This window comes from Corythoichthys intestinalis, chromosome 3 (assembly GCF_030265065.1).
Source record: "Corythoichthys intestinalis isolate RoL2023-P3 chromosome 3, ASM3026506v1, whole genome shotgun sequence".
Classification (NCBI taxonomy): domain Eukaryota; kingdom Metazoa; phylum Chordata; class Actinopteri; order Syngnathiformes; family Syngnathidae; genus Corythoichthys; species Corythoichthys intestinalis.
This window is the reverse complement of record NC_080397.1, coordinates 62,608,440-62,621,298: the sequence shown is the minus strand read 5'-3', so window position 1 is coordinate 62,621,298 and position 12,859 is coordinate 62,608,440. Positions and strand designations below refer to the sequence as shown.

Genomic DNA, 12,859 nt, shown 5'->3' with positions numbered 1-12,859 from the left:
ACAAAAGATATAGAAAAAAATTAAATCATTATCATTCTACACAAAACTCCAAAAATGGACGGGACAAAAGTATTGTCACCCTTAAAAAAAATCATGTGATTCTTCGCTAATTTGTGTAATTAACACCACTTGTTACTTACCTTTGGCACATAACAGGTGGTGGCAATAACAAAGTCACACTTGTAGCCAGGTAAAATGGATTAAAGTTGACTCAACCTCTGTCCTGTGTCCTTGTGTGTACCACATTGAGCATGGAGGGGAAAAAAGAAGACCAAAGAACTGTCTGAGGAAGTGAGCAGTAAAATAGTGAGGAAGCAATTTAAGGCTACATAACCATTTTCAAATACCTGAATGAATCTGTGTCTACCATGCACAGTGTCATCAATAAGTGTAAAGCCCGTGGCACTGTGGCTAACCTCCCTAGATGTGGACGGAAAAGAAAAATGGACGAGAGATTTCAACCAAAGATTGTGCGGATGGTGGATAAAGAACCTCGACTAACATCCAATGAAGTTCAAGCTGTCCCGTAGTCCGAGGGTAACACAGCGTCAACCCGCACTATCCTTCGGCATCTGAATGAAAAGGGACTCTATAGTAGGATACCCATTTCTGACCCAGATACATAAAAAAGCCAGGCTGGAGGTTGCTAAAACGTTTTGGAAGAATGTTCTCTGGTCAGATGAGACAAAAAAGTAGAGCTTTTTAGGAAAAAGGCATCAACATAGAGTTTACAGGAAAAAAACGAGGCCTTCAAAGAAAAGAGCACGTTCCCCACAGTCAAACATGGAGGACGTTCCCTGATGTTTTGGGGTTGCTTTGCTACCTCTGGCACTGGACTGTTTGACTGTGTGCATGGCAATATGAAGCCTGAGAACTACCAACAAATTTTGTAGCATAATGTAGGGCCCAGTGACACAGGAAGACCCAGAGACATAAAAAAAGCCAGGCTGGAGCAGTGTTGTTAATCTTACTTTAAAAAAGTCATTAATTACAATTACAAATTACTTCTCCCAAAAAGTAATTGCGTTAGTAACTCAGTTACCTGAATGTAAAAGTAATTAGTTACTTGGCAAAGTAACTGGTGATAATTTTCTTTTTCAGGTCACACACAACAGAGCTTTCCTAAGAGGTCTCCTGCTTTAAGATGGCGGCTGTTTACTGACGCATCTAGTTCTTTAGATATGTTGCTAATGCCATTGTGTCTGTCTGGCATCTACTGTAGTTCTACAATATATGAGTTTGTCGGCTATCGGTTACAGTCAGGTATTATTGGAGCCACCTAGCATCGCGCTTGCAACGGCGTCCCCGCTCCTGGTCTGCTCTCTCGTCTCCGTGAGTCCGTCTCTCTCAGACTTTTCTCGCGTCAACCAACATAGTAACGCAGAGTAACGCACGCCTTTCCCGCCTCAGAAACGGTAACGGCGTTGCCAAGATGAGAAAAGTGGAAAATTTTCCACTTTAGACCATTAAACATCCACTAGATTACCCACTACTGAAAAAAATAACGCTGTTAGTAACGCCGTTATATTCTAACGCTGTTATTAACAACACTGGGCTGGAGTTTGCCAAAACTTACCTGAGAAAGCCAAAAACGTTTTGGAAGAATGTTCTCTGGGCAGATGAGACAAAAGTGGAGCTTTTTGGGAAAAGAAATCAACAGGGGGAAAAAAAAGGGGCCTTCAAAAAAAACAACATAGTCCCCACAGTAAAACATGGCGGAGGTTTCCTGATGTTTTGGGGTTGCTTTGCTGCCCGTGGTACTGGACTGCTTGACCATGTGCATGGCATTATGAAGTCTGAAGACTACCAACAAATTTTGCAGCATAAAGTAGGGCCCAGTATGAGAAAGCTGGGTCTCCCTCAGAGGTCAAGGGTATTCCGGCAGGACAATGACCCAAAACACACTTCAAAAAGCACTAGAAAATGGTTTGAGAGAAAGCACTGGAGACTTCAAAAGTGGCTAGACCTGAATCCCATAGAACATCTGTGGAGAAATCTTCAAATCTCAGAGATCTGGAGCAGTTGGCCAAAGAAGAATGGTCTAAAATTCCAGCAGAAACTCATTGATGGATACCGGAAGCGGTTGTTCGCAGTTAGTTTGTTTAAAGGTTGTGCTACCAAGTGTTAGGCTGAGGGTGCCAATACTTTTGTCCAGCCCAATTCTGGAATTTGTGTAAAATGATTATATATTTTTTTCATTCTCCTTTGTGTATTTTTTTCATTGCAAGCAAAATAAATGAAGATATTACTACCAAATCATTTGTAATTGCAATCATTTTCTGGGAGAAATTGAGCATTATCTGACAAAATCGCAGGGGTGAAAATTCTTTTGGCCAGCAGTGTACGGTACATGTGATTTCTATGAGACGCATCCGACCCTACCACCGTAGCATCATGTGGGCGTAGTTTGTAGCAACGTAGCATCATGAGGACGTAGTTTGTAGCGGCTGTCAGCTGAAGTCAGGTATTATTCTGGCTCTGCGCTGCAGTCAGGTTTTATTGGTTCAAATGCTGCAGGGTCCTTCTGGGTTCCTACCATTGGTCAGCTGTGGCCAGTTGTCCACACAGATGCCTGATTAATATCCATTTATTTGTTTATTTTTATGTTAATCGGCCAATGGCCAAAGTCCATATATCGGCCAGCCTCTAGTGTTTAAGTGTTAAATATCTCTGCCAGCCAATTGGCCGGTTATCTGGAGGGGTCCGCAAAAAAAAAAAAAAAAATCCACTTGCATCCCCCTAACACACACACCGGACAATCATCTCCAGGGACCTGTGAAAGTGTGGAGGAGCCCGCGAATAACTGTCCACTAGCATCAGCCCTCAGCCCCGGTGGACCGTCAACTCGGGGGGTCCAGTTTATGCTCAATGTACCCACATTTGTTCCGCCAAACAATTTTCACGTTGATTTCGACTTCAGCGGTGAAACCTGACATATGCAGAAATGGAACGGAACTCGAGGACTCCCTGTAGTTTGCTGTTATTTCACAGTAGGCTACCCTTTTTACGTTATTCCGTTTTTTTCTCCCGGTACAATTTCATCAGTTTTTTATTGTTAAACCTTTTTATCTTTTTACAGCATAGCCCGTGAAGCGACAAAGTCAGCCTCTGGAAACAATGTAATCCTTGCTCTCGCAGTTTGCGGCACAAAGCTCATTAATCTGCCGGAGATGCCACTGCAGCAACGGCCGCTGAAGCTGGCGCGAAACACCGCGTCACGAGCTCGGGCCCTCGTCGACACGTGGCTGGCCGAGCGTCGTCGCGATACGTCCGAGGACGACGCAACAGATGGCTGACTTAGTTACGACGGCGACGCGATAGAGCGAGGGAAAGTCATCTCCACTCACCTTCGTGCGTCCCAGCATCTGGGAGAAAGCTGAACAGCCTTCAAGGAGGCTGAACGTGAGACTGACAGGACAGGAGATGTGTAGAGAGAGTGGCTGATGATAGGAGGAGTGGTGAATGGAGGCAGAACAAGAGCGGAGAGACAGAGGGAGACTTCAGCAGCTTTGCGGCATTGTGAGGAGAGAGGGAGAAAATGCGACCGGAGTCGAGTCTAGACATGATAATATCCACGTTAAGAAGACACGCCGGCCAATGAGTGGCTGTCGGTGTGCAGGGAGGACGGACGGGAGGGGACGAGGCAGCCAATGAGGGCCGAGTGGTGGAAACGTGCCAGCTGATTGTCAATGTGGAGTGCGAGAAGCGTTGGCTGGATCAAGGACATTGAAAGCTGTAACTTTCATTCTAAAAATAAAAGGTGGATGATGTAGAGGATAGCAACATTGGGTGGGGATCAGTCAAAATTGCCAGCAGGGCCGAGAATGAAAAGTAGTATTTGGTAGATGGCAAAATGGATTTTGGTATGTGGCATTTTTTGGGGTATGTGGCAACATGGATTTTGGTATATGGCATTCTGATTTGGTATGGTTTTTTTTTTTTTTTTTTTTTTTTTGGTATATGGAATTTTTTTGGTATGTGGTAAAATAGCTTTTGGTATATGGCTTTTTTTTGTATATAGCATTATTTTTGGTATATGGCATTTTTTTTGCAAGCCATGCACGTCCATGCCATTTGCCACATACCAAAAAAAAATGCCACATACTGAAATCCATTTTGCCATATACCATAAAAATGCCACATACCAAATGTAAATGTCAAACACCAAAAGCCATTTTACTACATACCCCAAAAAAATGCCATATACCAAAATCATATTAAAAAAAATGCACCATAACAAATAAAAATGCCAAATACCAAAAGCTATTTTGCCACATACCCCCCAAAAAATGCCATACCGAAATCCATTTTGCAATATACAGGAAAAATGCCACATACCAAAATCCATTTTGCCATATACCAAAAAAATGCCACATACCAAATAAAAATGTCAAATACCAAAAGCCATTTTACCACATAGCCCAAAAAATGCCATACACCAAAATCCATTTTGCCACATCCCGAAAAAAAAATGCCACATACCAAATAAAAATGCCTGATACGAAAAGCCATTTTGCCACATATCCAAAAATATGCCACATACCAAAATCCATTTTGCGACATACAAAAAAGATGCCACATACCAAAATCCGTTTTCCCATATACCAAAAAAATGCCACATACCAAAAAAAAAAAAAAAAAAAAAAAAAAAGACAAATACCAAAAGCCATTTTGCCATATACAGGAAAAAATGCCACATACCAAAATCGATTTTGCCGTGTACCAAAAAAAATGCCACATACCAAATAAAAATGCCAAACACCAAAAGCCATTTTGCAACATACCAAAAAGATGCTAAGTACCAAAATCGATTTTGCCGATTTTGGTATATGGCATTCTGATTTGGTATGTTTTATTTGTGGGGTTTTTTTTTTTTGGTATATGTAATTTTTTTGGTATGTGGTAACATAGCTTTTGGAATATGGCTTTTTTTGTATATAGCATTATTTTTGGTATATGGTATTTTTTGCAAGCCTTGCACGTCCATGCCATTGACGGCGATGCACATCCCAAACAATTGCTATATACAAAAAGTGCCTGACACCCAAAGCCATTTTGCCATATAACAAAAGATGCCACATACCAAATAAAAATGCCAAATAGCCACATACCCAGAAAAATACCATGTACCAAAATCATATTAAAAAAAATGCCCCATACCAAATAAAATGCCAAATACAAAAAAGCTATTTTACCACATACCCCAAAAAATGCCATATACCAAAATCCATTTTGCCACATATAGAAAAAAAGCCACATACCAAATAAAAATAAAAATGCCATATACCAAAAGCCATTTTGCCACATACCAAAAGTCATTTGCCATATACCAAAAAAAAAATGCCACACACCTAAATCCATTTTGCCATATACAAAAAAATACCACATACCAAAATCCATTTTGCCACATACCAAATAAAAATGTCAAATACCAAAAGCCATTTTACCACATGCCCAAAAAAAATGCCATATACCAAAATCATATTTTTAAAAAATCCCACAACAAATAAAAATGCCAAATACCAAAAGCTATTTTGCCACATACCCCAAAAAATGCCATATACCAAAATCCATTTTGCCTCATCCCGAAAAAAAAAAAGCCACATACCAAATAAAAATGCCAGATACGAAAAACCATTTTGCCACATATCCAAAAATATGCCACATACCAAAATCCATTTTGCGACATACAAAAAAGATGCCACATACCAAAATCCGTTTTCCCATATACCAAAAAATGCCACAAACCCCAAAAAAAAAAAAGACAAATACCAAAAGCCATTTTGCCATATACAGGAAAAAATGCCACATACCAAAATCGATTTTGCCATGTACCATAAAAATGCCACATAAGAAATAAAAATGCCAAATACCAAAAGCCATTTTGCCACATATTCCCTAAAAATGCCATACACCAAAATCCATTTGGCCACATACCAAATTGCGTTCTACCACATACCCAAAAAAATGCCATATGCCAAAAGCACCAATGACCTCTGACGCAGTCCCAGTTTTCTGACACGACACCCCACATTGTTGCCCAAAACATTTTAATAGTCTCCAGATTTCATCACTCCTTGCACAGTGTTCAGGCACCCAGTGCCAGAGGCAGCAAAACAACCCTGAAACATCACTGAACCGCCAACATATTTGACTGTAGGCACTGTGTACTACTTTTCTTTGTAGGCCTCATTGTTTTTTCCACTTCTTAAAAAAAAAAAAACGGCGAGCTTTCCGAGAATGGGTCCACTCAGTGTTGCTCTCGTCAGCGATGATGTTAACGAAAATGTTTAGTCAACGAATACTTTTTTCATGAAGATGACGGGACGGTAACGAGCTAAAAACGTGTTTTAGGATACTAAAACATAACGAGACGAATGCCAGGTCGACGAGACGAGAATGCACAATAGTTTCAGTCATATGTTCTCATGACATTTAGTGTAGTAAGCCTGCACCGTAGCAGTGTCTAGTTGTGTCACTCATGCTCAGACTCTAGGCTTGCACACACGGCTAGAGAGAATATTCAATATGGCTTTAGACTTTAAAGCTCCGTGCTAAGTGATCATCACGCACTAAATGTAACTTGTAGCATTAGCATAGCATTCGCGTTAGGATTAGGCTAATGCTAACGGCGAAAATCCGCTTAAACTCTCGGACAACTTTTTTTACATGTAGTTCTTGCCGTCCAGGTGGGTATAATTAATCGAAAATAAGGTAAAGTTGTACGTAAAATTAAGTCAACACAGATTTATTTTGCATTAATATTCATGAGAAATGTAACCCAAATAATCTAAAATCTATTTGGTCAACAGTCAAGAATCTGCATTGGATAAGGTGTCAAGAGTCAAGAATCTGCATTGGACAAGGTGATGATGCTGGAACTTTGGTTTGGTGCTGTTCCAGTGAGATTTACAAAGATGACGACCTGAAGAAAATATCCAAATTCCCTCAGTCCTTGTTGATATAGTGCTGCATGTCAGGCAAAAGCACTGGGGAGATGGCTGTGCAGGTTAAATTTTCAATAAATGCACTAAAAAGATAAACACATTCCTTGGAGAAAGACTCATCCAGTCAATGTCATGGCTGGCAAATAGCCCAAATCTCAAGCCTATTGAAAACCTGTGGTGGAAATGGAAAAAAATGGTCCACAGCAAGGCTCCGACTTGCAAAGATGATCTGGCAACTGCAATCAAAGAGAATGGGCACCAAATTGATGAAGAATACTCATCAGGTCCATGCCTCAGAGACTGCATAAAAGCCAGAAGTGGTGCAACTAAATACTAGAGATGTGTTTTGATTGTTATTTCTTTGTTTGTTTCTAATGATTCCATATTTTTTTCCTCAGAATGGAGCGATTCCATATATATTTCCCTGCACTTGCTATACAAAAGTAACATTTACTGACCACCACAATGTTTTTTATTCATTTCTTTTAGTGTTTCTGAATGCTAAAGAATTGCGCTTTTGAACTAATTCATTATTTTTTTCAAGCTTTTTATCTGAGTTTGTGCTACATGATAAAATGTCTGAGTGAGTGCTCATCCGAGATGTCCTTACCAATTTTGAGACCAAACCTACACCCTTGCATACATAAACCCCTTGTTGTAAGAGTTATTGATGCTGATATTGCGCCTTGTTGCGCCATTGTCTTGGTTCCACAGCCTCATTGCCCACGACCGCACACCATCTCTACCACATTGTCTCTTTCAATCACACATCGGAAACAGTGAGCCTCTATGTTTCTCCGTTCGGTCCACCCGACAGGTCTCGAGTCGCAGCGGGGCCGTCGTTCTCCAGACAAAAAGCGGACTGCGCTTCGCTAATGCTTAACAATAATGTGAGAGGAACACTTCACCGTGACTAACTAACCAGAGTGCAATTGAGTAATATTTAACCATTTATGACAGATATGAATCTGATGATTTACGCCTCTGAACTTGCACACACATCACCCCAGTCAACTATATAATTAAAGCCAAATGTTACTTACATACATGAGTGAAGCAAAGGTATTTGTACGCAGTCCTGTGCAGTCCACTCAATCATTTGTCCAATGTTTCTGTGGTTGTCCTCCCTGTCGGCGCCCCAACTGGCCCTGCCTGCTCCGAAGGCTTTCTGCGTCAGCTGCACCTGCTGACTCTGACTGTGCGTTCCCCAGCGGGGGGCGCTGTAGACCGACGTGCACGCGCGCGCACACACACGTACACATTCGCACTGTGCTGTGTTATGATCATGTTCAGGAGAAGGAGCACCAGTGGGGGGTGCTCAAGAATGACAACAACAGCATGCATGACTGCAATGAGTATGTCGGTTGCAACACCACTTCTAAAGCCTACACACACGCAAGCATTCACACAAAAATGCAGACTGTCTCTCTTTTATAATACCACAGCGATTGTTTTCATTCTATAGACAACTCGGGGATGTTAAGACCATACGGCAAACAACAATTTTACCCACACAAAAAATTTGACAGAAATGACAATGTTATATACGGTACCTGACAAAAGTCTTGTTGCTTGCATACACATGGACCTGAAGTGTCCCTCTAATATATTTGTAATAAATATTGTCTTACAAGAAATGGATAATTTCTTGGAGATGTCCCGAACGATCAGCATCCCGATCGATCGGGTCCGATCACGTCATTTTCAAAGTATCGGAATCGGCAAAAAAATATCGGCCATGCCTTTTTTAAACATATATCGTTTTCTAATTGTATTTAACGCTACAGACATAATAAGTTACACTAGGGCTGCATCTATCGAATATTTTAGTAATCGAGTAATCGACTGAAAATTCTATCGATTAATCGAGTAATCGGATAAAACAAATATATTTTTAGGTGAAGAGCAATTATAGATATACATGAGAAAACAAGACATTTTATCATTTTCAGTCAATCAATGTCTTTATTTTTGATGTATATTGTTGAAAACAGCCAACAATTGCACCTCAGATGTAACTAGAATTTAAAAAAAAAAAAGACTAATTCACTGCAGTTTTAAGTTAGTCTAAACTGTAAGTCCTGATAGGATTTTGAGTTTTTGCAGTGTTCAAAATAAATGTATGATACAGGCTGTATTGGAGCACATTAGGGACCAGTGCTCTTGGTGTTTTATCCAGCAATGACTACTGAGCTAAAATTGATAGTTAGCATTATTGAGTTTTTATTTGACACCCTCATCACTCCACAACGCTATGTTATGTTAAAGCCTGTATGTAAGACACGTTAGCCACGCATCGAAAGTGGTCTTAATTAATAGAAACCTAGCCCACCGCAGGGCTAACGTTACGTGAGCTAGTAGTGACAGTAACGTTAATCTTATTTATTAGCGTTTAGCGCTCTTTATTAGCGCTTAGCGCTCTACTGCTTTAAGATGGCGGCTGTTTGCTAACGCTGCCTAGACGCGGCCTAGTCTGTCATTGGACATCTAGTTCAACATACATGTGATCTCTATGAGACTCATCAGACGTTACCTGCAACTAACGTAGCATGTGCGGGCTAGTATTTAGCAACGTCGGCGTCATTTGTAGCGGCTGTCGGCTGCAGTAAGTTTTTTTTTTCTTCTTCTTCCTCTACGCCCGTGACATCAGCGCGTTGTCCCGCATTAAAAGTAGTCCGAGCAAAACGTGATGCTTAGAGCTGTCAAAATAAACGATTACTCGAGGTGAATAAAATTACTCGGATCAGTTTTTAAACTCGAGTTACTCCAGTTGCTCGAGTATTCGTTTCAGCTCTATGTTACACTCATCCAGAGTCTTTAGTTTAGGCTTAAGGTAGGGTTATCAAATTTATCCCGATAACGGCGGTAATTAATTTTTTAAAAAATGTATCACGTTAATGTAATTAACGCAATTAATGCATGCGCTCCACGACCCACTCACGCATTGGCGCGCTTAATCTGTAATGGCGCCGTTTTACCCATTTAGAGAGATAAAAGGCAGCGTAAAATGAGTAGAGTGAATTTTGGCAGTCTTTGGAGCCTTTTTTTAATAGGCTAAAGCCTTACAATCCTTCTCCCTACGATTAGAAATATCATGGGAAGCAATGTGGGGAAGCAAGGTAGCAATTGATCTTTTTCTTAACACGTTATTTTATTTCCCAACGCAGAGAAGATATATCAATTGGTAGCACTACACACAGTCATGGTTTCACTTCCCATCATGCATTTGGGCATGGCTACAGTATCATTTACTGAAAGCTCAACAAATACACTAGATGGCAATATTTAGTCACAATATACAAAGTCACAAGTCTTTCTATCCGTGGATCCCTCTCAAAGAAAGAATGTTAATAATGTAAATGCCATCTTGAGGATTTATTGTCATAATAAACAAATACAGTACTTATGTACTGTATGTTGAATGTATATATTCGTCCGAGTTTTATTCATTTTTTTCTTAATCCATTGCCAAAATGTATATGATCGGGAAAAATTATCGGGAATGATTGGAATTGAATTGGGAGCAAAAAAAGCAATCGGATCGGGAAATATCGGGATCGGCAGATACTCAAACTAAAATGATCGGATCGGGAGCAAAAAAACATGATCGGAACAACCCTAATAATTTTAATCCCAACAGGTTTTGGAATAACATTTCGGTGCCAAACAAAACTGTTGAAAAGTGTTCTGATGTGAGTCAATTTTTGCAGATACATCAATCTTGTCGCCTTGTCAAATGATGCAAACAATCCCAGATTAGAGCTTCACCTGTTACCAATAATGGATCAATTAACTCTCAGGTGTGTATAAAAAGAACCCCAGTGCACTAGACTGCCACATCAACTGCAACCTGACCTCTGACAAGATGCCTAAGATTCCTCCTGAGACCAAACTGTTAATTATCAAGAGCCTGAAGACCATATCCACTGCAGATGTGGCAGACACCTTCAATGTGTCTCAGTGTCAGGTACAGAGGATATAAAAAAGATATGAACAGACTGGAGACGTTTTTGACAAGCCCAGGTCAGGCAGACCCCGGAAGACCACTGCTCGGGAGGACCGGTTGTCGGCTGGAAAATCCCAAACCAGCCCTTTTTAGGTTAGGTTAGGTTAGGTTAGGTTAGGTTAGGTTAGGTTAGGTTAGGTTAGGTTAGGTTAGGTTAGGTTAGGTTAGGTTAGGTTAGGTTAGGTTAGGTTAGGTTAGGTTAATCAGTTTATTCGCACATCAAAATATAGTACATGATCATACGCTCGCGGTTCACATGATAAGATGGGCAAATAGGACACTTCAATGAAGCTACTCTAAGCTTTTAGCTTAGTTTTTCCACTGCAGCAGAGCTTAACGAGACCTGGTCACCTGAACTCCCTGTGTCAACCAGAACAGTCTGTCGAATTCTGTCTAGAAATGCCCTCCGTTGTCGAATCAGTGCCCAGAAACCAGCATTAAACAAAAGACAATTAAAAAACCGTGTGGCATTTGCCAAGGCCCACAGCCTGTTAAAAGGATAGACGCTGGAAAAGTGGCAAAAGGTAGATTTTTCAGATGAATCTTCCATTGATTTACACCACACTCGCCGAAAATATTGCAGGAGCCCTACTGGAGCTCGCATGGATCTGACATTCACTCAGAAAACAGTGAAGTTTGGTGATAGCAAAATCATGGTCTGGGGTCACATCCAGTATGGGGGTGTGCGAGAGATCTGCAGGGTGGAAGGCAACATAAATAGTCTGAAATATCAATAAATCTTAGCTGCCTCTTACATTCCTAACCATAAAAAGGGACAAATTCTGCAGCAGGATGGTGCTCCATCGCATACTTCAATCTCTACCTCAAGGCAAAGAAGATCAAGATCCTCCAGGACTGGCCAGCCCAGTCACCAGACATGAACATCATTGAGCATGTCTGGGGTAGGATGAAAGAGGAAGCATGGAAGACGAAACCCAAGAATGTTGATGAACTCTGGGAGGCATGCAAGACTGCTTTCTTTGATGTTCCTGATGTCTTCATCAATAAATTGTATGAATCCTTGCCGAACAGCATGGATGCAGTCCTTCAAGCCCATGGAAGTCATACAAAATATTAAATTTGGATCCCACAGCACCACTACTTCATTCGCTTATGTTATGTAACATATTTTTGTATTTGAAGTACATTTCTTGTTCAATTTTCACACTACTTTCTGTAAGCGACAAAACAAAATTTGACCTTTATGTCTTCATTAAATGATACATCGTTTTTTCAGTGAAACAAATATATTTTTGGACATTCAACATCATTTGGGAGGGTCTTCACTTTCATATGAGCCATTTCTGAAACCAATTGAATCATTAAAAGTCAGGTTATTAGCAATTGTTTCTACAAAATGGATAAGCGACAAGACTTTTGTCAGGGACTGTAGTTACTAGGGTTTGGAACCTCTGGGTACCTTAATATTTTATACGATTTGCGATATAAGGCTCACGATAAGGGTTATCTCACCTCTACCATACCAAATCAGGTCCTCAATTCTGAGCCGCTTGTCGTTTCTTAAACATGAAAGGACAAACAATGAACCAGTGCCAGCAGCCTTAGCAACAAACAAGAACGTTACAACAGCAAACAATCAACTCGGCACCACAGCGCTGAGTAAGTTATGTTAAAATAGTGTTTAAATGTCAGCTCTCTTTGGTTTCACTCACCCGCTCTGAAATGGCAAGGTGACTTCTCACTTTCCACCGTTTTAGCTAACGTTGCTGTCCACCCTTTGTTTGAAAGAGGGTAGTGTTGTAACATCATTAACTATCAGGCAAGTGAACAAATAAAGTTATGATATCTGATAAGGTATCAGTTAAATTATTGACTCTAAAAAAGCCTATGGGACATCACCCATAGCATTAATCGCTCCAGACGAGGGCGAGACCATGTTTTATAT

The 12,859-nt window shown here is 40.5% G+C and overlaps 1 protein-coding gene across 6 annotated transcripts in view; it reads right to left on the bottom strand.

Moving 5' to 3' along the window:
• slc20a2 (solute carrier family 20 member 2) overlaps window positions 1–12,859 on the bottom strand; it is a 126,361-nt gene that overhangs the window by 66,342 nt on the left and 47,160 nt on the right. Inside the window, exon 1 of one of the 6 annotated variants that reach the window (XM_057832793.1) lies at window positions 7,991–8,905. The exons of 3 other annotated variants lie outside the window; for them this stretch is intronic. The gene's annotated coding sequence lies outside the window, so the exon portion shown is untranslated. Of the gene's footprint in view, window positions 1–3,347; window positions 3,836–7,990; window positions 8,906–12,859 lie in introns of those variants that run through there. 2 more of the 6 variants (XM_057832795.1, XM_057832794.1) reach the window with 2 other exon arrangements.